This window comes from Stigmatopora nigra, chromosome 7 (genome assembly GCF_051989575.1).
Source record: "Stigmatopora nigra isolate UIUO_SnigA chromosome 7, RoL_Snig_1.1, whole genome shotgun sequence".
In the NCBI taxonomy this organism is placed as follows: Eukaryota; Metazoa; Chordata; class Actinopteri; order Syngnathiformes; family Syngnathidae; genus Stigmatopora; species Stigmatopora nigra.
In genome coordinates this window covers 4927501-4951689 of record NC_135514.1, presented here as the reverse complement: position 1 = coordinate 4951689, position 24189 = coordinate 4927501, and the positions used below count along the sequence as shown (strand labels likewise).

The window sequence follows — 24189 nt, the reverse complement described above, 5'->3', positions numbered from 1 at the left end:
AGTGGTTCTTTTAAATGTCAGCAGGAGTCACTCTTAAATCGTTCTAAAGAACTCGCTTCCACGTTGCCACCACAGTTTAACTCTGGAGAGGTAAGAAAGAGGATTGATAACATAAATAAAGACATAAAGATTATGGCAATGCTACTCAGAACGATGACTTAACTGCATGCAAAGGTCCCAGCAGTGAAAAATCGTCATTCCCTTCAAGATCAGATTATTTGACAAAATGATGGAATAATAGTTTGACAGCATAAAAATCTGAACTGCAAAATTATTAAGTAATAAGAACTAGTCCAATTTCACGCAGTTTGAACAAATTATTAAATTGAAATAGATCTGTTCATCTATGACAGTGATGTTTAGTGAAAGGTAGAATAATTGAATGATCTTCCATCATTGTAGGTAAAACAATTGTGAATAAAACTACTGCCATTCACTTGGATTTCTTTCAATGTTTTGTTGTTAATGTGTGCAGATGCATATGTCATATTTTCTACATTGATTGCTACTCAAGATTAGCCATTACCCGTCTACTAAATCCCTACAAAGATGATGATCATCAAATCATTTTAGTTAGATGCATTGCCGTTCTCTATCAATGAAAAAATGCAACAGAACTGTTGTTAAAATTGCCTCTGCTACATTCCCTGTTCAGTGAAGTGTTGAATCCGCAGAAACAGATTTGTATTCAGTCCCATACAAGCTGATATGGATCTCAATGTGAACAAAAATAATCAAGGCATTTTAAAGCAAATATGACAGCATATATGACCTGTATTGTTTTAACTTGGCCAAAGTTTTTACACCGTGGAAAAAAATCTAGTTATGTGAATTTCCACTGTAATTAAAACACCCAAACAACAACAAATCTGTGTGCCAATGTATTAAAATTCCCAAACTGCAACCTCACATTTTTTTGGGTGGTTTTAGATCGAAATTGAAGTTTGAAGGTCAACAAAAGACAAGTGACCAACTATAAACTACATTTCAACAGCGCTCTGATGAATTTGAACATGACATTTGATCTTCTGTCACGGCCCCTGAGATCATGTTTTGAGCTTTCAATTACCAGTTCTGTACATGTGAGTCACTTTTACTCAGATTTGGCATTGACCAGTGGCACACACAGCATGGAGTAGGAAGAAATGACATTGTTGATTGCAAAGCAAAGGTCAGGTTGACAGTAGGGTAGTTTTTCTGTTGATTGCTAAATAAATTGGTTAAACGGAACCTTTTGTTACATGCTTTTTTTCACATATAATCCAGTGTTGTTGACTTGTTCAAATGGCACAACCTAAATGCCAAAGCACTGTATCCCATTCAAACTGAGAGCTCAACAGGATAAAATCAAGTTAAATTGTATCTAGAAGAATGGGGAAAATGTCTGATGATAGTTACAGATGCCTCTTATTGCAAAAAATAGATATAGCATATCGCAATATTGGGGTTCTTTTGGGGAGAGTCACTTTTATAGAAAATCCAAACAATATTTAAAATTACAAACAATATACTCCCCTACTCCCCCTGGGCGAGAATGGGGGGGGGGGGGGTGAATATTTCTTGAATGAAACACTAAAGAAAGAAAGATGTTAACAGACGGCATTCCACAATGCAACTACACATAAAGTACATGTTGATTTCAGAAAAGACACAACAATGTTGCCCTAGATCTGAGATTATGTAACAGAATCTGCACACATTCATCTAAATAAATAAAAGGCAGTCTCCCTAAATGGTACACATTGTCACCGTAATAAAAAAGTCAAATGACTTTCTATTGGAAACTCCCTTCCAGCTTCATCACATTAAATAAAGCATACAAAACACAGAATAAAATAATTGACATACAGTAGAGTAGTCCTTATAGGGAGATATGAAAATGAAAATATGAACTAAAACTAGAAAAAAAAGTAGGCACAGTACATTTTAACAAAACTGGGGGGATGCAAACTTGTTTACTATGTTCTGTGTTTTAATCTCATAAAGTCATCATAGGCTCCAAAACATAATAAATTGCCTTGTAGCTACACCTTTAAAAAAAACATGTAAAAAGTATTCAGGTTGACCTCAAAATGGTTATCTTTACATTTTAGTAGTAATCTTCAGAGACAATGTTATCACAAGACTGGTCATTTGACCTCTAGAAATCCTTAGGATACAATTTTACTATTAATTCCCTCTCTTTAAGCAGAATAGTTGTAGGCCAGTAATGACTTTGCATAATGAGTGCCCCCCCCCTCCATTCCCACCCCTTTTTTCATTGAGAGTACTTTCTAAAAGATCGCCATATTGTACAGGCAAAAGAGGTAGTCCCTTTTATCTCCAGAAAAAAGACCTTGTGGCTACAGCTTGATCAATTAAACTCTTGAGAGGACCCGCCCCTCATTCCTCTGACTGAGAGGAATATAAAGTTATCAGTCTTCCAAAGCGATATGAGGACAGAAATAAGTAGTTTGTCTATAAAAATGTCCAGGTACTTTATCAGCTTCCCAGTAGACCCTGAGGCACAAGCACTGTTCATTGTACCCGGTCTTTCTCCCTTCCTCTCCCTTTGTCTCTGCCCGGGGTCTGCTCCTCGCTCGGTGGGTTACGTAGCCCAGCCTTCACTTCAGTGGGAATGCCTGGGGTTCGAGCCCCGACTTAGGTAATCGATTTCAATCAGAAACTTCAAAGATTGAAGCTGAAAGGTGTGGTAGAATTTAAACAGCTGTCAGCTTTTTCAAAATACTGCAGGTAGGCTGCAGTTGATTTGACTTGAATTACATAAATCTAACAACAGAATGGACTGTATTTGATCAGTTTGTTTGGATTAACAGTGCAAAATGGAGATTCCCATTAATGAGAATCCAAACTGAAGGTAGAGACAATTGATTAGGTTTTGGAATCTTTTGCGCTTCGTGTCTGACCTCACTCAACTGCCATTGTTATTCTTGAAGCATTTGAATCAAGGTTGGAAACGCCTAAATTCCAGACGGGTGAAATATTTCTTTTGATGCCTATAGCTGTGGAGTTCTCATTTTGTCTTTGGATTTGTGGCAGGCTACAGCAGGTATTTGTGACAGTATGAATTGTTCTGTGTTTCTTGCGGTTCAGTGCCAACATTACATACTAGACACGTTTGTATGATTAAAATTATATACATTAGAAGAAAATATCTCTCTCTCTCTGAATATATATATATATATATATATATATATATATATATATATATATATATATATATATATATATATATATATATATATATATATATATATATATATATATATATATATATATATATATATATATATATATATATATATATATATATATATATATATATATATATATATATATATATATATATATATATATATATATATATATATATATATATATATATATATATATATATAAATCTATGTACATATATAAAAACAAATATATATATATATATAGAAAGACATATTTTCTTCTAATACAATACATATATTCTTCTGTACAATTTTTATTATACAAATGTGCCTAGTATGAAATGTTGGTGCTGAACCGCAAGAAACACAAAACATTTCATACTGTCCCCAATATATATCCTGATTTCTGTGTTTATCACACACAGGTTTCAAACCATCAAATCAATTTTCATAGGACATAGAGACACTCCAAGAAAAGAAAAAAATGCAGTTTCTAAATGATGATGATTCTATTTACCAAGGCAGAAAAATGTACAAACTTGTCTGGCCCTTTGTGAGAAAGTATTTGCCCCTCTTTGTTAAGTGACAAAATAATTGTTACTTATCACAATTGTTGGAAAGCTGATTTCAATTTCACAGGCCAGGCTCACACCTTATAACCACCAGATGTTTTGAATCAAGAAAACACTTAAATAGAATGTGGGGACACACTGAATTGGTGACCAGCCGATTACTGAGTACAAGGAACTGGAAAGCATTCCTGTTCACAATTATACCTGGGGACTGTTTACAGTGTTCAACCATCCAACTTTGCATGTTTTGGGGATGTGGGAGTGGAGTACCTGGAGAAAACCCAGGCTCGTGAAGAACATGCGAACTGCACACAGGAATGTTGGAACCCTTTGGGGATTGAACAACTCTATATCAGAAATGTGAGGCAGGCATACTAACCACTCTTCTACTGTGTTTCAGTTCAATTTTAATTTGCAAGACAATTAATGTGATCTTTTTCAATGACTAATGATATAGTGGTTCCTTCGACAGATTTTCATCCACAGTAGCATGGGTTCGCTTCGCACTTTGGTAACAGTGTGAATGGATGTAATCTCTGATTCTGTCTGGCAAATCCAGAGTGTGTTTATACCTATTGCTTGAAGTCTTTTAGGCAACTGCAAATACTAGTTTAAATTGAAAATGAATGTCAGTTATTGTGATATTTTAATTCTTCCTGCATTATAATCTATTGGCCACAGAGAGGCATCCTTGGACCAACCGCCCTTGCTTGCTTGGCTGTATAAAAGGCCTTCTAAACTGCATCATTGTTGACAAGAGATCAGTGAATGTATATCCCAGTAATTTACATTGCCTAGAGATTTTTTTTCTGCCTCTGGAACATGGCATGGTACCGACAGTAGAGCAGAAAAAATGATTAAAAAAAATTAAGATAAAACAAAATCTTCTAATATGTGAAATAATCACCTGCAATCTGTACTCACTATATACCGGGGGCTGGTAACCTTTTTGACAGCAAGTGCCATAAACAATTCAAATTGTTAAATGTTATTCCTTGAGCAACATGAAAATATGTGTACTTATGGCTCATATATTCCCTATCCCTGCTATAAAGGATACTTAAGTTGTGTTTTTGTGTACATGTATTCTGAGCATTGCTTTGTGAAGTGGATTTTTAAGATTTTGTAATGTACTAAAAAAAAGAATGAACAGATGATAAAATGCGTTGTTTTATCTTTATCAAGGAAAATTTGGTCATTCTGCCTGCTATGGATGTTCTCTGGGATGAACTGGAATACATTGAGAAAACCCATGCAATCTCCACCCAGGAATGCTGGAGTCCAGGATTGAATATTTGACCTTGGAAATGTGAGGTAAACATGCTAAATACTCAACCATTGTGCCACTTATCATTAGTATTTTTATTTAGCAATCATTAATATTCATCCGAGGCGGCTCAGCAGCTTGAGTGGTTAGAATGTCGGCCTCACAAATCTGGAGTCCTAGGTTCAAATCCAGGTCAGTCCACCTGTGTGGAGTTTTCATGTTTTCCCTGGGCATGCTTGGGTTTTCTTTGGGTATTCCGATTTCCTCCCACATTCCAAAAACATGCATGGTAGGCTGATTGTACAATAAATTGCCCATAGGTATGAATGTGAGAGTGGATGGTTGTCTGTCACCACGTTCCCTGCGATCGGCTGGCCACCAATTCAGGGTGTCCAATGCCTCTGGCCCGAAGTCAGCTGGGGTAGGCTCCAGCACCCCCCATGACCGTAATGGGGATAAAGCAGTTTAGAGAATGAATGAATGAATGAATATTCATCCGACATAATTAGAAGAAACAAAACTTAGTTGTTTATCAAACTAGTAAATATTTTGTCTCTTGCACAACAAACTTACGAATAATTAAAACATCATTCACCCAATGTAATACATACAGTAGTACCTCTACCTATGAAATTAGTTTGTTCCAACAGGGGCTTGGTAACATTCTAACTTTTTTTGTAAGTAGAGACATATGTATTTTAAAATGAGAAAAAAACTTTAAAAGCATTTACAACAATTATACAAGTATAGCAATTTTGTATAAAATATGTAACAAAGACCAGTACGAAAACTCTCTTATGTCTGCACAGGGTGAGGGTTAGGTAGAGGTACTACTTACTGTATGTATCATATTGGGTGAATGATGTTTTAAATATACATAGTGTTGTTGTACAAGAGACAAAATATGTACTCGTTTGATAAACAATTAAGTTTAAGAAAGTTCAGTAAGAAAACTCTTATGTCTGCACATTCCCCCTTCAGAATGTAGGTATGTAAAAATATTAAGCCATTAAAGTTAATAAAAAATCCAAAGACCTTTCCCGGTGGGGTAGAATTGCGAGTGGATACTGAGTGAACATATGTACACGTATGTCCGATAAAGTTGAATGTAATGGCCGCTCAAAATGAGGTCAATTTTGGAGCAGCTTTTTTCACAAGGATTTTTCTTCTGACAGACCAACTGAAAATACAGTTCAGAGAAGTTATTGATGAATAATATGAGCTAGCTGTGGGTGAATGCATTGCCATTGTTGATATGTGTCAGTATATGCGCTGGTCTTGTGTGTAAAGAGGTGCAGCATTGGCTTTGGGGAATCAGAATGCAAGCACATTTTAACCTTGGCCCTGGTGCTGTTGCTGCCTCTGCTGCCTGAATCATGAATAAAATATATCTTTGACCTTTACCAGGAGCATATTGGATACTGCATTCCAGTCTCTGTCTTCCAATTGTCCTTATTGTATGCAGGCACTTGATTTGACCATCTTGTCGCATGCAGATCTGATGCAGCTTTGTAAAATAAGAAGAGCTTGAAAATGGCTGCAAATGGCTACCAAATGATTTCAAAGAATATTTTAAGATAATCTGTTAAAAATGCCAGGACCATTCCACTTCTGACACACACTGACTAGACCATCTTGAGTTTTACCAAAAAGTCCCAATGCACAGCCATTCACGTTCACACTCCTACCAAGAGGCAATTTAGAGTGTACCAATATGGTATCAGGGCGGATGAGCACCCACCGTGACCCTTAGCGGTTCAGAAAATTAATGAATTAATATAGTCCTGTCATCCTTGCAGTCCTGCCGTGCAGCTCCACTTGCCTAATGCTGATGAGAAAGTATCACTTTTTTACAGTATGTCAACTTTCTACTCAAATTAATTCATTGACCTAATAGGATATTAAAAGCCGCCCAATGATTTGTCACTTTATTGTGGTTGAGAGGTTTGTTTTTCCCAATGATCCTAGGACAGTGGTCCTTAACCCTGTTGGGGCTACCAAACCCCACCAGTTTCATATGCGCATTCATCAGATCGTACTTTAGTGTAAAATAAGATATATTTAAAATACATATTTTTCCAAATTCAAGCGAAATAAATTAATCCTAACACTAATTGGCCAAGTAATGTCATGTGATCATTTGCAGCCAGTGATGGTCAAGCAGGGCATGTTACCTTGTATAGACATCATGAGTCGATGTGTCTTGACCTCCGTGGCAGAGGCTCCACCGAAACCCTGAGACAGACTACATTTTTGCGTTTGAGGTACATTGATAAGATTGTACCCACATTGATTCCGTGGATCAATATTTGTGCCTATATTTACATTTACAATTACCTTTCAAATTCGAGGATACAATTGTATTAGTTTTAAGGGGGCATATGAAATACACGGGATGGCATATATATATATATATATATATATATATATATATATATATATATATATATATATATATATATATATATATATATATATATATATATATATATATATATATATATATATATATATATATATATATATATATATATATATATATTATATATATATTATATTATATTATATATATTATATTATATACAAGCTTGGGTGCTTGTTGATATGTGTCAGTATTTCCTAGAGCTAACAATAAACAGAAGGCAAGGTAAACCCTGAATTAGTTGCCGGAGGTTTGATTTATATCATATCTATAGCAATTTTTGTCCAATCAGTTAAACGCAATTAACTATTTCTTCTTCTGCCAAACATGCACCTTCCATCCAAGTTTGATGACTATGCAATTCATTGTATCCAAGCATAAAATAATTGGAATTTTATATATTCATTAATTCATTTTCAACAGTTCTTATCCTGGTCAGAGTTATGGGGTGCTGAAGCCTATCCCAGCTGACTTCGGGCGAAATGCGGACTACATGCTAAATTGGTTCCCAGTCAGCCATAGGGAACAGAGAGACAGATAAATATTTGCTCACAGTTACACGGCCACTGAACGGTAATCGATTCCAAACTGCCCACACGGGAGTCGAATGAATCACTACATCATCAGCTGGCGAGTATTGTTTAGCAAACCTTTTTTTTTTAAGTAATTTCTAAAGTGTGTACAATTGTGGACATGTATGAATTTGTACTTTTAGGTGCTTATTTTGTGTTGAACTCTGACATCAAATAGTCCCCGGTCTGCAACCAATGGTGAAAGGACTCTAAGATTCGCCTTTTTTTCCTGTCAGGAGGAATAACGACGACAGATTACCATATCATTACCATATAATTAGCATAACATTACTACAGAACAGCTTGGCTCAGTGTCTCGCTATCAGATCATCGAGAGATTCAATCTCCTATCCGCTCCATGCGAGCAGCCCCAAAACATCCCCCCTCTCGTGCTTCTTTGTACGTACATTTAGAGGTGTGGTTTCTATCTGAGTAAAGCAAATGTAATTGCAGAAGACTTCTGGATTTACCGGGTAAATGAAATCACTCAAATGTCTTGTGTTCAATTGGGGTTGCTGTCTAAGAGATTCAGGATATTTCTTTCTCTGAAATCTCATACATCCACATTGCTTCTACAATGGTGTTCATCCTTTTAAAATAGCCACCGTTGGATAAAAAACAACAACTTTTTTTATGCCTTACCCTTAAAGGATCACTCCTGGCCGTAATGTCCATCATGCCTATAAACCTTTATATGAAGGAAACATGCATATGATTTAAAAGGAAAAGCAGTACACTGGTACCCAGGGGCACACAAAGGAACACCAATCCTCTAATGCTTGATCATAGGTCCATTCCATTAGGTAGGGAGCTACAGAGTTCAGTCTGACTCCTCAGTATAAAAAGAGCAGAGACAGTGAAATTAAGAAGGGTACTGGCCACAGGCTGAATGGAGGGCAACACTGCACTAGATGCAGGCTGGAAATGTAACTCATTTGGATGCCCACAGTCATACCCTGTCGATTTCCATTTTCTCATGCAAGATGCACAAATGTAGCTTGTGAATGAAGTATGCACACACATAGATTCGCGCTGTCTTCTTACCATCCACTTTCGTCCCCCAATTTAATTCACTCCATTGAGCTTTTCTCCATTTTCCTTATCTCTTTCTCCCTCCCTTCTCTCTTAGCCCCACACTATTCATTCAGTCTCCCCTATCTCTATCGCTTTAATATTTTCTCTCTCCCTTTGCGTACTGTCCTACATCGCGGATTCTTTCCCAGCCAACTTACCTTCCACCTTCCAACGCCCATCCCCACGCTCCCGGCCTGACTCATACCTCACTCGTCATTTATAAATGAAGGAATCGTGGAGAGTGTGGGTAAGAAAGATATGGTCTCTATCCCAGGTGGGTAACTCTGGTGGGAATTGAAGGTAAGAGAGGGAGGAAAATGCACGTAGTAGAGCCCAAAAGGGGGAGAGAAAGCACCCCCCAAGACCTCCCCATTTTGGGTAAGATGATGTCTAGCTCCAAATGGATGTGTGATGTAGTGAAGCACTTTGTAAGATTTTTTTAAAGAGTTTCTTAGCAAACAGATCTCTAACTTTCAATACAACAATTGAAAAAGAAAAAGAAAAACAACATGATTAACATGGAAACACACAACAACACTCATATTTTTTTCTCAAAAGTAGCTAATGAAATGGATGCATGGATAGATAGATGGGCAGATGGATGAATGAATGGAAGGGCAATGTACATCTGCAAACAACTGTAATGATTCCATTGTCGAATCTTTATATGTTTGTGTTTGAATACACTGGTTGACTGATGAGATAGATTTTGTCTGTCATGCAGACTCAGCATCCACATTGAAGAAAATGAGTGAAGGAGCAGATAATTGATAGTGACAAGGCACTCCCAGCCCTAATTGCAGCAGGAGAATTAGATTACTTTTTCAAAACGCCTTCATTAGTAGGGAGAAAGGCATACCAGTGGTTCCTTGATTGCCCTCATATTGTTTGCTGTGACCCTTCTCGACGAAGGCATAAGGAACAAAATTTGTTTGTTTTAAATGCTAGCTAAGTGTACAACTGTATGTAATAGCTTGTGTAATACAGTTGAGAATCAGCATTGTTGAGATGATAGTCAACAAAAAGAATCTTTTTCGGCTCTCTTAAATCATGAAAATAATGTTTTTGTTGGTGAACTGTGGATGTTTTGCCTGAAGAATCTTTCACATTGAGTAGAAACACATGGAAATGAAAGAAAAATATTACTGGCATCGCTCATCATGTCAAGGAAGGCATGAGATTTTAACAGTTGCATGTTTAGTCTTTACATTCCGGGACCTGACTGTAGTTTTGAGTACCCTCCCTTTATGGAGACCTTGGAAAGGGTTTTGGAGAGTGCTCTTTCGGGGGAATCCGTTCGTTCTGCTGGGGGACTTCAATGCTCAATGTGTGCTCATCAGGGGATTAATGGGAAGAATCCACACCATGTTCAAGCATAGGGATCATGTATGCACTTGGCACCAGAACACCATGGGACGCAGTTTGATGATTAACTTTGTGATGTGCCATCGGCTGCATGTCTTGGGACGGAAGGTTGGACAGTCATGGTTGGACTCTGCCAGGGCTGCCCTGTGTCACTGATTCTGTTCATAACCTGTATGGACTGAATATCTAGGTGCAGCCTTGTCATTGAGGGGGTCCGGTTTGGTGGCCTCAGAATTGCATTCCTGCTTTTTGCAAATGATGTGGTTCTGTTGGCTTCATCAGCCTGTGATTTCCAACTCCCACTTGAACAATTCATGGAATAAAAACGTTTGCCAGAAATACGACAGGATAGACTTGACTTTCAGCATTAGCTTCGATGGCGATAGAAAGGAGGAAAGAAAGGAGGATGGTAAAAAGCATTTTTGGTGAGTAAAATATGGCTATATTCCTAAATAATATTTCAATTGTATGAGGTTATTATTGAGGATTTGTTTTTATGTGCAGCAAGCTGTAGCTGCAGTTGAGGTTTTATAGCCATAAAATACTTTTTGAGGGTTGGATTGATTCCGACAGCTGAAGGCGTTGCTAGAAAATTCACGGACGCCGCTGCTTAGAAGGAATATTCACTAATCACATAATAATCACTTGATACCTTAACAGAAATTACACAGAATCAAGAAATAAAATATAATTAAAAATGGAGATCATGCAAAATCCAGCAAATCCAGTAAAGGTAAATAAGCATTTGTTCATATTCAAATACACTTCAAAGAATTATTTTTAAAAATAGCTGGTTAATGGGCATGTGGTCATTGAAGACAAAGAGACAGCAACGAAATATACAAAAGAGAAAAATGGAAAAAACTGAAAGGTAAACAGAGAAATTAGTGTGAACATTTAGCAAATAATTTGTGTGTTGATCCCCTCCTGCCATCTATCTCTCTTCTCTGTCTCTCTCTAAATGGCCATGATGTGGCCTGTATCTGCCAGCAAAAGGGAACTCAATTTGGGACAAATTACTCTGCAGTCCCAAGCCTGATGTACCTCAGGGACAAAGAGTAGAGCGAATGAAAGTGAAGGAAGATAGAATCAGTAAGAAACACACACACACACGAACGTGCACACAACTGCAGCCGAGTATGTTTCACTTAGTTAGCTCCAACTCTCCCAGGCGGTCAATACGATTGAGTTTATAAAGCTTGGGAATGGAAGGGCCAGGATGAGGTTAAATAAACGGTGTGCTTTTTATTTCATTCCACCTCTTACAGAGACCCTTTATAAAAACTGTGGTTGAGTGGGTAAATTTATGCTGTGCAAATAGATTAAAAGTCAAAATAAATTGTCAATTTTTTGTCAATGATCTCTCTTTGTATTTTGGAAAAATGTTTAGCCTGCTCACCTTATCATGTTTGTGCAGAAAGAGAGCGAACTCATGTCTTACAAAAATAGTAATCGGATCGTAACCATTATGTTTTTTGAAAATGTGAACACACACAAGTAAGAAGCAAGGGATTTGGTATTAAGAGAGGAAAGACTTGAAGCTGCTGGTAAGGGAAATTCAGTACATTTGTCAGGCTTACCGTTTAAACATCCATAAAACCATGCAGAAACGAAGAGGGAAGACACCATTTTGGATTTTCACTTGCAAGGAGGATGGTCATTGGGAGCTAATTGTCAGAATTCCCCAACAGCATTCTGCCCTTTTCTTTTTTTATATTTTTATTACATTTGGAGACCCTGATTATATGGATGTCCCGACTCTTAAAGGAAGGGTGCATAACAAATTTGGGACGTCAGGGTTTCCAAAACACACAATCTCATTACAAGAAAGCACTTCAAGAAACCTCGGCACATCTTGTTTTGAATAAGGATAAACCAAATGTCTTTCATTGGTGGCAAGAAATTAAATGATTATGACTCTTTGTCTAAATCAAGAATGCATTCAATTTCATGCAATGCTTATATTAAATATAGCAAATGTATGAAAAATGACACTGGCAAAACTCCTACAACATTTCAATTTAAAAAAAAAAGTTTTGAATATGATTCTACTCATCTTAATCTGTAGAGTGAATCACGGATCATTCTAATGATCTCTCTGTCTCTCTCTTTCTCTCTCTTTCTCTCTCTTTCTCTCTCTTTCTCTCTCTTTCTCTCTCTTTCTCTCTCTTTCTCTCTCTTTCTCTCTCTTTCTCTTTCTTTCTCTCTCTTTCTCTCTCTTTCTCTCTCTTTCTCTTTCTTTCTCTCTCTTTCTCTCTCTTTCTCTCTCTCTATTTTTTAATGGCCTGATTGGGGTTGTCTGTAACTCAGTGGGAAGTAGATTTGTAACTCCAGCAAATCAGTGTCATCAGCTACTTAGACATGGCTGTGTAATACATTTGCATGGCCACCTTAAGTATAAACTCACACCATCAGTTTGGCTCTGATTTTACACAGCATGTATATGCAAATGGAGATTCATTTGGGCAGCTGTTGTTTTAATCAGTGTCTAGTTTTGATTAGCAAAAAATGTCTTCCAACTAATAGATGAAAGTTTTTTTTACTCATCCTGAGGATGAATTTTGCCCCTTCTCTTAGCACGTTCAGGTTGTCTACTTCTTTTTCCAGTAGAACACAATGTAGCCACTTGCATGGCTAATGTTACCAAGGAAACAGTCACCCTCTTAGACATCCCATGACAGCAGAAATGGGTGGGAAGGCTCAAACTCTGCCCTTGAGTTTTATCCCCAGTGCCCCAGAACTATGGCTTCAACCAAAAACAACCATAACCATAACACAAACCAAATGAATTGCACAATTAACAACATACAAAACCATCAAATGAATAAATAAAAAATTAACATTTCACTCACAGCACTTACCCTGCTCCCATTTTGAAGATTGCATTTCACTGATCAGGGTGCCACATTGAGAGTTTTAGCTGAGATTCTAAATATGCTCAGTACACAGCCAGCAGTCTAACTGAATAATGTTACCAAGTGAAGGTTCACTACATATTTTGTGAGCATTAAATGTTAATATTGTAACAACTGTCCAGCTACTAACTCAGCAAGCTCAAATGGGAAATTCTTGAAATTCCTTGGTAAAAATTTCCCCAGTTTCCCTTTGCATATTTTTATTGACTCTTGATAGCTCAGCAAAGTGAAAAAGTCTTCGGGAATAACTATTAGGAGAGAGCAGTTGTATGGTATAATTTATTGTATTTGGGAAATTGATACATATTATTTTTGTGCAATTTACATGACTATTGAAATTAGTTAGAGCATCACACATCTGTGCAAGAATGGAAGAACAAACCTAATAATGGTAAAATAATAGGTTTGTAGTATTTTTTTTAGTAGAGCGATAACCTCTCTAAATCAGTGTAATTTACAGTAGTTGCGGTAACACCTATCACTTACTGATTTGTTTACAATGAAAAATGAGAAAGCAACTCTGTCTCAATTTCAGCAAGCAGTAAAACCAGCCATTATTTACAGCAAACACTTAATCAAGGTCCATGGTGGTTTCTCAGAAAAAGGAAGGTTTTGCCACTATGAAATCCCAATTGATCTTACCCACAGTCAGCAAACGCAACATTGAGCTATTGTAATAATCACATGGCTAATGATATAATTAGCCAGGCAGTGGAAAACAGCTCAATATTAACATATGGGGCCTCGAAGATAACTCACAGAAGAGACCACAAAATATATGCTCTGCAATTAATAACATATTAAGAACTTTCTCACACAAGTTGCAATGCAAACAAATTTAAATCCTACTTGCGGCTGGTATTCTCTGTTTAGGATGTGATTATTTTTAGTTTGTCCTTATGTAGGTTCCCTGGGAGATTTTGAACTGGTAATTTATTGCATTTTTAAAAATGTCTTCTGCTGTTTTTTTTTTGTTTCTTTCCATTTTCCAGTGTTTTTGTGTGTGGTTTGTCAGCTGAGATCTCCTACTGTTCTTTTTTTGTGTGTTTTTGCGTGTGCTTTGTCATTTGAGATCTCATTTGTAGTATTTTTTTCATTCTTTTTAAAACTGAGCATTGTAATGTTCGATCCTGTTTGCATTATTAGCGCTTTAGGGCAGACTTCTTTCAGTTTTAAATACAGATTTACTGAACAATTGTTACACCCAAGTTAAATCAAACGAAGGATGGAGCCTAATCCCAGCTAGCTATGGGCACCAGGCAGGGGACACCCTAAATTGGTGGCTAGCCAATCGTTCACGCTCACACTCATACATAGGGACAATTCAGAATGTTCAACAGCCGGTCTAACCCCTGCATGTTTTTGGGATGTGGGAGGAAACAAGAGTACCTAGAGGAAACCCACGCAAGCCCTGAAAGAACATGCAAACTTCACACAGGAGGACCGACATGGGATCAAACCTAGTACCCCAGAAATGTCAGGCTGACGTACTAACCACTCATCCGGCGGGATGCCCCAGCTATATTCAGTATTTAAATTTTATTTAACCAAGTCTCCACAGTGCTCGAAATCTGTTATAGCTATTGAACACGAAATGCAGGACCTTCAGTCAGATCTTGGTAAAACATGTTCCACATGCTTACACAATAGTAGTCACAAATGAGTCATTGTTTTCATTTATTTAATCAGGTTTGTCCCATTGAGATTAAAAACATCTTTCTCTAAGGCAGTACTGATGGAGTTATTTTCCTAGCAAAATCATGCTGAATATTTTCAAAAATTGCCATGCTTTTTGAGTGTTGCTACTACATTAAACCAGTGAGCACGGGTAGCATCATATAAAGTGGCATACTAAAAATGTTTAGTTTTGTTTTAGATAAAAATGGTAAATGTTGAATATGTTAAAAAAGTCAGTCTCTTCTGCTCTTCTATATTCTTTATTTTCTTTAATTTTTACAACAATACAATCTTATGCAGAAGTGTTACAATTCTAAGGAGACCATGCCTAGATTTTCAGACATAGTGGGATCAGGACAACATTAATCAGCTAAATTTAATTGACCAAGTAAATGAAAAGTGAATTTGTAGTTTGCACTAGAAAACTATCTATCCAACGCTACTCCTTGCGATTAGTTTTATTTTACCACGCGTATATACATAACTTCACCATACAACAATCAAAAAGATTATACAGTGCTACAATGTAGCATTGTAAAAACCCATATGAATTATGCAGCTGTCACAAATGTTTGGTGGGTGTTTTAAATTGTATTCTGAAAGTGATTGAATCTTATTGGCCAACTTCAGTCAGCCTTCCACGGGGTAATGTCTTCTGTGGGTGCAGTGATAGAACCATGACGTGACAGTACCCTCAGTCTTCATTGCAGTTAGAGAGAGAAAGTCTCACCCAGCTCTTCACTTTGACATATTTGTTATGTTGACTTGTTCATACGATATTCCAATGTTCAATGAAGTCGGGTGGCGAGCTCTTCAAACACACCCGTTTGCTATATTATGCCTCTGTTTTTAGCAGCTACACTCCTGTCTACACTCGACAGAAATAACATTAAAATTTCCCCTCAACGTTCCTGCAGTACAGCTTCTGTGTCCTTTTTTCAGCCCCACTTTTTTTCCCCCTATTTCTCTCATTTTGCTATTTCTCTAAAGACTCCAGTCACATCCCCAATCCCGCGGCCCTATAAGGAGCTTTCACGCTTTTTGGTTTGCTTTAGATGTTTAATACCCCCTCTCTTTTGTGTCAGAGAGCTGGAGAGGCGTTAAGAAGCGCTGATAAACCCCACTTAGATCCCTTCCTGGCCCGTCACCTCGGCCTGCCGGGCCGCTTTAGCAGGGAACTGATCTGTGACGGCCTGCCACTCAAACTGAGCACTTCTGAAAGCTGACACAATGGAGTGAGCAACACCAGAGGGCCCAGGGGTAGGCAGGGAGAAGGCGAGGGAGGGGAGGCCAAGAGGTTCTCCGAAAGAAGGGGAGAGGAGGGGACAGAGTATATCTTAGCATTATCCTTCTCCTCTCTTTCACTTGATGCATTTTTCTTTCCTTGCTTTTTAGAACTCAGAAGAACTCACATTTCTCAATTCTTTCTGTCTCTTTTTCATTTTTTCTCTACATCAATCTGTCATATGCACCCACACTCAGACACCCTCCTTTTCAGCAGTTGTGGTTGAGGTGTTCAATGAAGGCGTGGGTGATTTGGGGCATAGACATGGGTCAGCAGTGCATCAGGGTCTAGGTCCTAGTAGCCTGGACCGTGAGGTGTATTCACTGCTGCATGTCAAAATGGCAGTTGTGGTCTTATCCAACAGACCCTCAGGAAGGACAGCATTGTGATTGACAGGTGAGGTGGAGAAAAGGGAGTGTAGGCGTGTGGCCACTGTCACTGCCATCGCCATTTTTTCCCAGGAGGTAGTGGACGGGTAGCGAAGCCCGAAATGTCAGCGCCGATATCTCTGCGACTTGGCTGGTATCACACTGCTGCAGCTGCCTATTAGCTTCCATAGTCACTCATTCATGGGGTGACACCATCATACAGTGCACACATGCAAACATTTCTCTTTGTTTCCTTCCCACCTTTCTCAATCACTCATGCCTCCTCCAGAGAAGTGGAACAAACACACATACAGTGTCATCAGACAATGTACACAACCACACACCCATGCACACACACGTCTCTCTGGTCACTTTCTGACTTCCAGTTCACTTAGTCAGTTGTGGATCTATCAGCTTTCCGCAGCCCTTCAATCATCAAAATGCTTCAAATCTTTCTTTGTTCACTCGTTATATTGAATTGGCTTTGCTTTCCCATACATATTTATTATGGACTGTCTATTTTTATATTTTTCAACATTCAGAGTAACCACACCCCTTCCCCTTCCATCACCACTAAGGAAAATCAAATCTAAAGCTAACCTGGCAATATTAATCCCAATTATTTACTCATTTATATGCTCCGCTTAGCAACTTGATTGTATAGTATGAATCAATGCAATTGCTCCTCCTGCTAGTTATTAAAAATAAACTCACAATAAATAAATGCATTTGATCACAAGAAGAATTAACCTGTAGGAATACAATTTCAATCATTTTTATTATTCCATTTGTAATAACCACACAGTTTATAGTCTATTTTTTTCTGGTGTCTTAGTGCATGTTTGAGTGTGAGTTTTGTCGGTGCACCCATGCTGTCTATAATATGTCACTGCTGGATGATGAATGTGCTGACAGTGGAGAGGTCAGTGTCATAGACAGTGCGGTCAATTGCCCCTCATCCCCTGAGTCTAACCTTGAAGAACACTCCCTAAAGAGTCTCTGTCTGCCATTAAGACACACATGCACACACACACATTCCCCTGTGAGTTTGTGCTATTAGTAGCTGTCAGGTCCTGCATTGGCATAGAGCGATTAGCTTCCTATCATGTGTATTGATCAGTGTCCTGGCTGCTCCTCCAAAGCAACATACTCAGGCACACACACACAAACACACACACAGTGATTTGTGTGTAATATATAGTGATGTAGACAGCATTTTCCTTGCAGTTAAACAGTATATTATGATCCTGTGGTCCTCTGTAATTACAAAACAGTGCTTGGAGTGGTTGTATTTCAATTTTTCTAAAAACTTCAATAAGACTGAATTATACTCAAACAGTCATATTGTTGAGCATGAATGGTTGTCAGTATCCTTGTGCCCTGCAATTGGCTGTCCACCGATTTAGGGTGTCCCCCGCCTGGTGCCTGTAGTTAGTTTGGATAGGTTTCAGCCACCCTATTCCCATATGCGCTTTAGAAAATAAAATAATAAAGATGTTTTAAATAAATAACAGTGTTGGATGCATGAATATTTTATTAGGATTTTTTCCCACCTCTCATCAACCACACAAATTTCCATTTGATTAGATTCCATACACAAATTATCCTCTGCTTCTTGGCTCCTTTCCGGTAACAACACACGGCATTTGGGGCTCATTCATGAACGTGCAACATTGAAGGGTTTCAAGCTAACTGACTAAGTGTATAAAAATACTGTCATTTTCTCTCAGTTGTATTGTTAGACTGTGATGGCCTTAGGCTGATGTGGGTGAGTGTGCATATTTCCTCTGTTTGATTTAGTGCGCCCATCTTCCGTAGCACCAACTTCATCAGATCAAAGCTGTATGCATCAACCTAGTGAAGAGACTGAATGTGTATTAATGTGTTTTGTAGAGACGCGTTAGTGAGGGGAGGTTCTTTCATTGCTTTTCACATGTGAAATAGTATTATAGAGGGGAATATTGTGAGTTTCATAGTGTTACCCTACGTTCTCATAGGGTTTACATTCACTGTTTAAGGACCAGTGCAATAGCTTTAACCCATGGGGTACTGCTATCCATGGGGTATTGCTATTAACAGACATTGTAAAAATATTTCATTCTTCATAAATTGGGAGCATCTTAGGATTTGTGTTTTGTTTGTTTGTTTTGTGTTCCATATTCTTGTTTTACTTTTTCTCTGTGTTGTCATCTTATTTTCTGAGAAGTATGCTTGTTGTTTTTGTCACCACCTATTCCCCTCAGACCTCCTTTTTCAGACCAATTCATCTGCACCACCACTCTTAAAGTTTCATCAACAAAAAAAAAAACAACTATGATTTGGGATTTTTCTTGCTTACCTATTTTCCTCCCTTGTGCTACAAACCACAGACCTAAAGTACGGTAGTTGCTGTTGTTAGAGGTTTAGGAATTGAACAGTGGTGTGCCGTCAGGGCTCTCAAGGCCTTCTCTTCTGGCCGAAGAAATATCTGCCTCACAGACTGATGTTAATTATATTTTGCCCAGGAATACTTATTCAATAATTCAAAATTGTCTGTCAGCTTCCTTTGATTGCTTTCCCCCTGGTTGCACTGCTTCCAGATGTCTGTTTTCGTATTGAAGCATTTAATCAATCACATTCCAGCCATTATTTGTTGCCAGGGTCAGAAATCTGCCTCAAGGCTTTCACAATCAGTTCTGCAGGCTCTGCTGCATTAAACAAGCGTCGATAAGACTGTTTTTTTAACCAATCAGAATTCAATTTGCTGACACCAAGGCCTTCTCGCAGGCTTGGGGATACATCATTGCCTCCTTGCAGGCGTACGGATACGTCATCGCTTTCACCAACTATGATTAGCTAGTGATAGAGTAGGCGGGCCAAAGCCAGAGTCAGCCAGACGGAGCTCGCAATTTCCACCTTTCACTTCCACATTTTGGGGACGTATTCCACTTTCCTTCTCTGATCTTGTCCACATGGTGAAAGATTTACTGACAGGCAAGTCTGTCAGATTTTCATGTGTGACTGGAGAAGTAGGCACTCGAGGTCTCAAATGGATGTCTGGGTTTGATGAGCCTTGCAGGAACACTGACAAACAACTGTGATACAACAACAAGACCTCAGTTGTACCCTCAGCACAATTTTGACATTCACCAGTACTGACAATTTTTCTATAATATACCTTCCTTAGTTATCTGCTCAAATACAAGCTTCCAATTTAATAGATATTTTGAAACAGGCACAGGGTATTTTGTCCACTTCAACAAATAGATACAGCACAACAAATACAATGTACACAACTCCTGTTTTTTTCTGCCCTCAAGAGAAAAACATATTTATGTCACATGCAATATTTACAATTTACTATTACTACTGGATGCTCTGATGGGGTAAAGCAGGAAAAGAGAACCTATGGCTCAGCAGCCACATATGGCTCTGTGAGGTAAACTATGGAAACTGCTAGTGATAAAGTGCAGCAATAGGAGCGTTACGTTGGTATTATGGCATTGACACTACCTACAGCGCCTTATAATATTTTTTTTCCATTACACGCTCCTGCATGGATGTCCTCATTGATACTCATTAATTAGCAACATTGTAATAATGTTGTCAAAAGATATCTGCGACTTTTATTACTTTAAAAGTGGTGACGTGACTAAAAAAAACACACACACATTTTCATGTATGTTGACTTTTAAATTCCGAGAACGGCTCTCAAGGATTACAAAGTATGAATTGTTTATGGCTCTTTCCATCAAAAAGGTTCCCGACCCCCGGGGTAGAGGTTCACTTGACTGACTTCGGTGCGGACAGGCGCAGGTTCGATTCCTGCTGCTGGCAGTATAATTGTAAGTGTGAATGGTCATCTGTCTCTATTTGCCCTGACAACCAGTCTAGACTATAGTCTGCCTTTCACCTGAAATCGGCTGGAATAGGACTCCAGCAACCCTCACGAGGGTGCACGGTATGGAAGATGATTTAAATATTGAATATCACTGCTGATGCCACCAAGACTGATATCTTTATATTCTTGTGCAGAGATGGCACCAGATATACAGTTCCTACCTATCAGACTACAATAAAAAAAACAATAATTTTCAGAGCTATTTGTGATACACCCACTCCAGCCTACCCATGATCCTAGTGAGAATAAAAGATGCCGAGAATTGATGGATGGATGTCATGTACTATGTTTTTTTTACATACATTTGTTTAGGTAATGAGAATATATTCTTAATGGGCTCATAAAACCGTTGGCGTTTATGCAGCATTTTAAATTAAAGGAATAGATAAGATCAACTATGAGTTTTGTTTGTTGTAAATTTGTGTAGGTAGGCCCAATATAAATTAAATTACTGAATATAGTTTGGAATAATTAAGGAATCCTTTTTGAAATGTTGATATTTTGTGCTGCAACAGCACAAAGTTAGACTTCTTTTTTTTTCTGTTCTTTAGTTTGCTCGCATCAGGTGACATCCTGGAAGGTTGGCAATTCACACTTATTTAAAAGCTTCCCTGAGGTGTTTGTTGGAGCGACAAGCGCTCTGCATGTGACCTCAACAATGAACTTCCTCCCACAAAAGCTTTGTGAACACCATCTGTATGTATGCCAAGCATTTTCAGTTATATTCTTCTAGAATGATGGCTTATTGTTGCTGTTCACTCTTCCAACACAAATTGTATTTCATTTTAGCACCAATTCCTCCAGGAAAAAAGAAACCCTAAAAAAGCAGGCGAGAGTTTTGCAAATTCACTGGCCTTAATTTTGGCAGACAAACCATTTGTGTGTTTGGAAAAAAAACGAGCAGATGTTAAGGGTGAAGGATGCCTTCCTTCTATGGGAAAACACTATCTAAAAGCAACACAGGCACCAATAGGCCCATGAGTTGTACGTGAATGCCCTACACTGGAAAATCCCTCAGCTACGGGGTGTCCAAACCGGTCTTCAAGGGCCCCAGTGGAAACAGGATACATTGTCACCAATCTGGTGCTTTTAAACCATAATTACTTGATTGCTGTCAAGTGCAGCTGGGTTCAGAAGAAACCTCATTGGTTAAACTAAAACTGCTGGATCCATTGGAACAAAAATTGGAATAGTTTGGACGCCCTGCCCTATTCTAAAGAAGGCTGGCCTCTACTAGATAATTCTCAACCATCATTTTGCAACTAATTAATAATCTCTGATACAAAATAATCAGTAATAGCCACCAAGTTTTAAGATTATTGCTTCATGAATAGTGCAAAAGTAGGACTTAAAAGTTCCACAAGAACAATATCAATGGAAGCGCAACTATGACCTGTTTCTTTGTTAAAACAGAGATTTTCTTGATTCACAAAGTAGAATTATAGGATTAAAATGTTCAAACTGTGAACTTAATATTGTCTGCCCAGGAGCCCAGTATAAATAAGAAAAATTCTAGTATTGAATATTGGCTCTTGGCTTTTGGTGTGGACTTATATAGTTATTTTCTTCCTGCAGCTCGGCCAAGCGATTCTAGTATCAGTGGTTTAGTTGTTGAAAGCCACAACCACTGCTTCATATTATGATGCTGCCCAAAAGAACGTTACGTTGAATTTTCAATTGTAAATGTTTATGTTTGACAGGTGTGATTCTAGTTGTATGTGTGTTCCAACTTTGTAGTGACTTGTTGTGGTACATACTAACTATATAAAATTTTTATGGGCTTGTATGGGTGACTTGGATTTCATTTTCACTCTGTAATGTTGACCGAGTCTGAAGTTGTCTCTGTATATTGTTATATCCAAGTTGTCAAGAGTGTGCGTGGTTTGAGTGTGTTTGGTTGTGTATGGTTGTGTATTTAAATTCCCCAAGGCTGGATCTGTGATAGACACTGGCTTACTAGCTGCTTCCATTCATCTTTATTCTGCCCTACTACAAAGCAGTGCTGCTCCCTAGATGCAACCTTTTCAAACACACACTCATGCACGCACACGCATGTACACACACGCGCAGATACTCAAACCCATGCTGAGCTGCTCTTTCGCAATTGTGTTATTTTTCCTCTCTTTTCTCCTTCCTCATCGCAATAACAACAACAACAAAGTATATTGAAATGCTCAATTAGTATATTGTAATGGTTGTCTGCATGTTTGTGAGGGTGGGAATAGGTTGCTCTTGATGTTTGACGTTGGACTGATTATTATCTCATTTTGGGTTTATCTGCAAGCAGCACGGTGGGAAAAGTGGTTAGTAGGTCCCCTTCACAGTTCTGAAATTGAGGGTGCAATGCCTGCTGGGCTTAGAACTTCCTGTGTTGAGTTTGCATGTTCACCCTGTGCCTGCGAGGGTTTTCTCTACATAGCAAAATCATGCTTAGTAGTCTGGTTGTACACTCTAAATTGTAGGTGTGAGCGTGAATGATTGTTTGTCTTAATGCCTTGCGATTAGCTGCCACCCAATATAGTCTCCACTACCCCTGCAACCCTCGTGAGGATAAGCAAAACGGAAAACGAATGACTGTCTGAATGGTTTATCTCCAGCCTCTTAATAATCAATAAAATTTGGTAACCTACAGCTTGAATACGGTAGCCTACAATCACATTAAAAAGATGATGAAATCCTTTTTTTACCCCTTTTTTTCCATGAATGGATGTTTGTTTTTAATCCCCAGGCTGGTTAGATTTGTGATTACAGTGCAGCACCCAGGGCAGACTCATGCATCAGTTATGGTTGTAATGTTTTTTGTTTTGTCGTTGCAGCTACTCACCCTGTTGTAGTATCACAATTTCTATTAAAAAATAATGAAGGACATGCAAAGTACACCAGTGAAGTAAATATTCTGCCACACTCGGGGATTAAGTTTCTAATATATAATATGATAATGTTTCTTGTAATGTCACGTTTAAAATTACTCATATAAAGCATTTGAGAATTTGTTGATTCTGTTTCTAATACAGTTGCTTCTTGGAAAAAATGTTAGTGTGTTGGCCTCACAGTTTTGGGGTTGAGGGTTTGATCCCGGGTGTGTCCTTACTGTGCGGAGTTGGTATGTTCTCCCCGGAGCTTGCGTGAGTTTCTCTGGTTACTCAATTTTCCTCCCACATCCCCAAAACATGCTTGGTGGATAAGTGGCTTTTAAAATGAATGAATTAATATTTCTAATGATTGTGGAGTCCATTGCATATGTCCTTCCTCACAGCTCTGCGGTCCTGGGTTTAAATCCAGGTCTTCCACCTGTGTGGAGTTTGCATATTCTCCCTGGTTCTGCTTGAGTTTTCTCCGGGTATTTCGGTTTCCTCTCACATTCCAAAGAAATGCATGGTAGGCTGATTCAACACTCTAAATTACCCCTAGGTGTGAGTGTGAGCGTGAATTGTTGTTTGTCTCTTTGTGCCCTGCGATTGGCTGCCCACCAATTCAAGGTGTTCCTCGCCTCTGGCCCGAAGTCAGCTGGGATGGGCTCCAGCACTCCCTGCAACCCTAATGAGGATAACACGGTTCAGAAAATGAGATGAGAAGAGAATTATATGATGATAACTAAATTTTAAAGAGCATTCTG

The 24189-nt window shown here is 38.3% G+C and overlaps 1 long non-coding RNA gene across 2 annotated transcripts in view; it reads left to right on the top strand.

Moving 5' to 3' along the window:
- The first annotated feature begins 47 nt into the window (after positions 1-47).
- The window catches only part of LOC144199826 (uncharacterized), a 27038-nt gene continuing 2896 nt past the window's right edge, over positions 48-24189 (top strand). Inside the window, exons 1-2 of one of the 2 annotated variants that reach the window (XR_013326974.1) lie at positions 48-90; positions 4934-5062. This is a non-coding gene — a long non-coding RNA (uncharacterized LOC144199826). Of the gene's footprint in view, positions 91-3915; positions 4109-4933; positions 5063-24189 lie in introns of those variants that run through there. The other variant, XR_013326975.1, reaches the window with a different exon arrangement.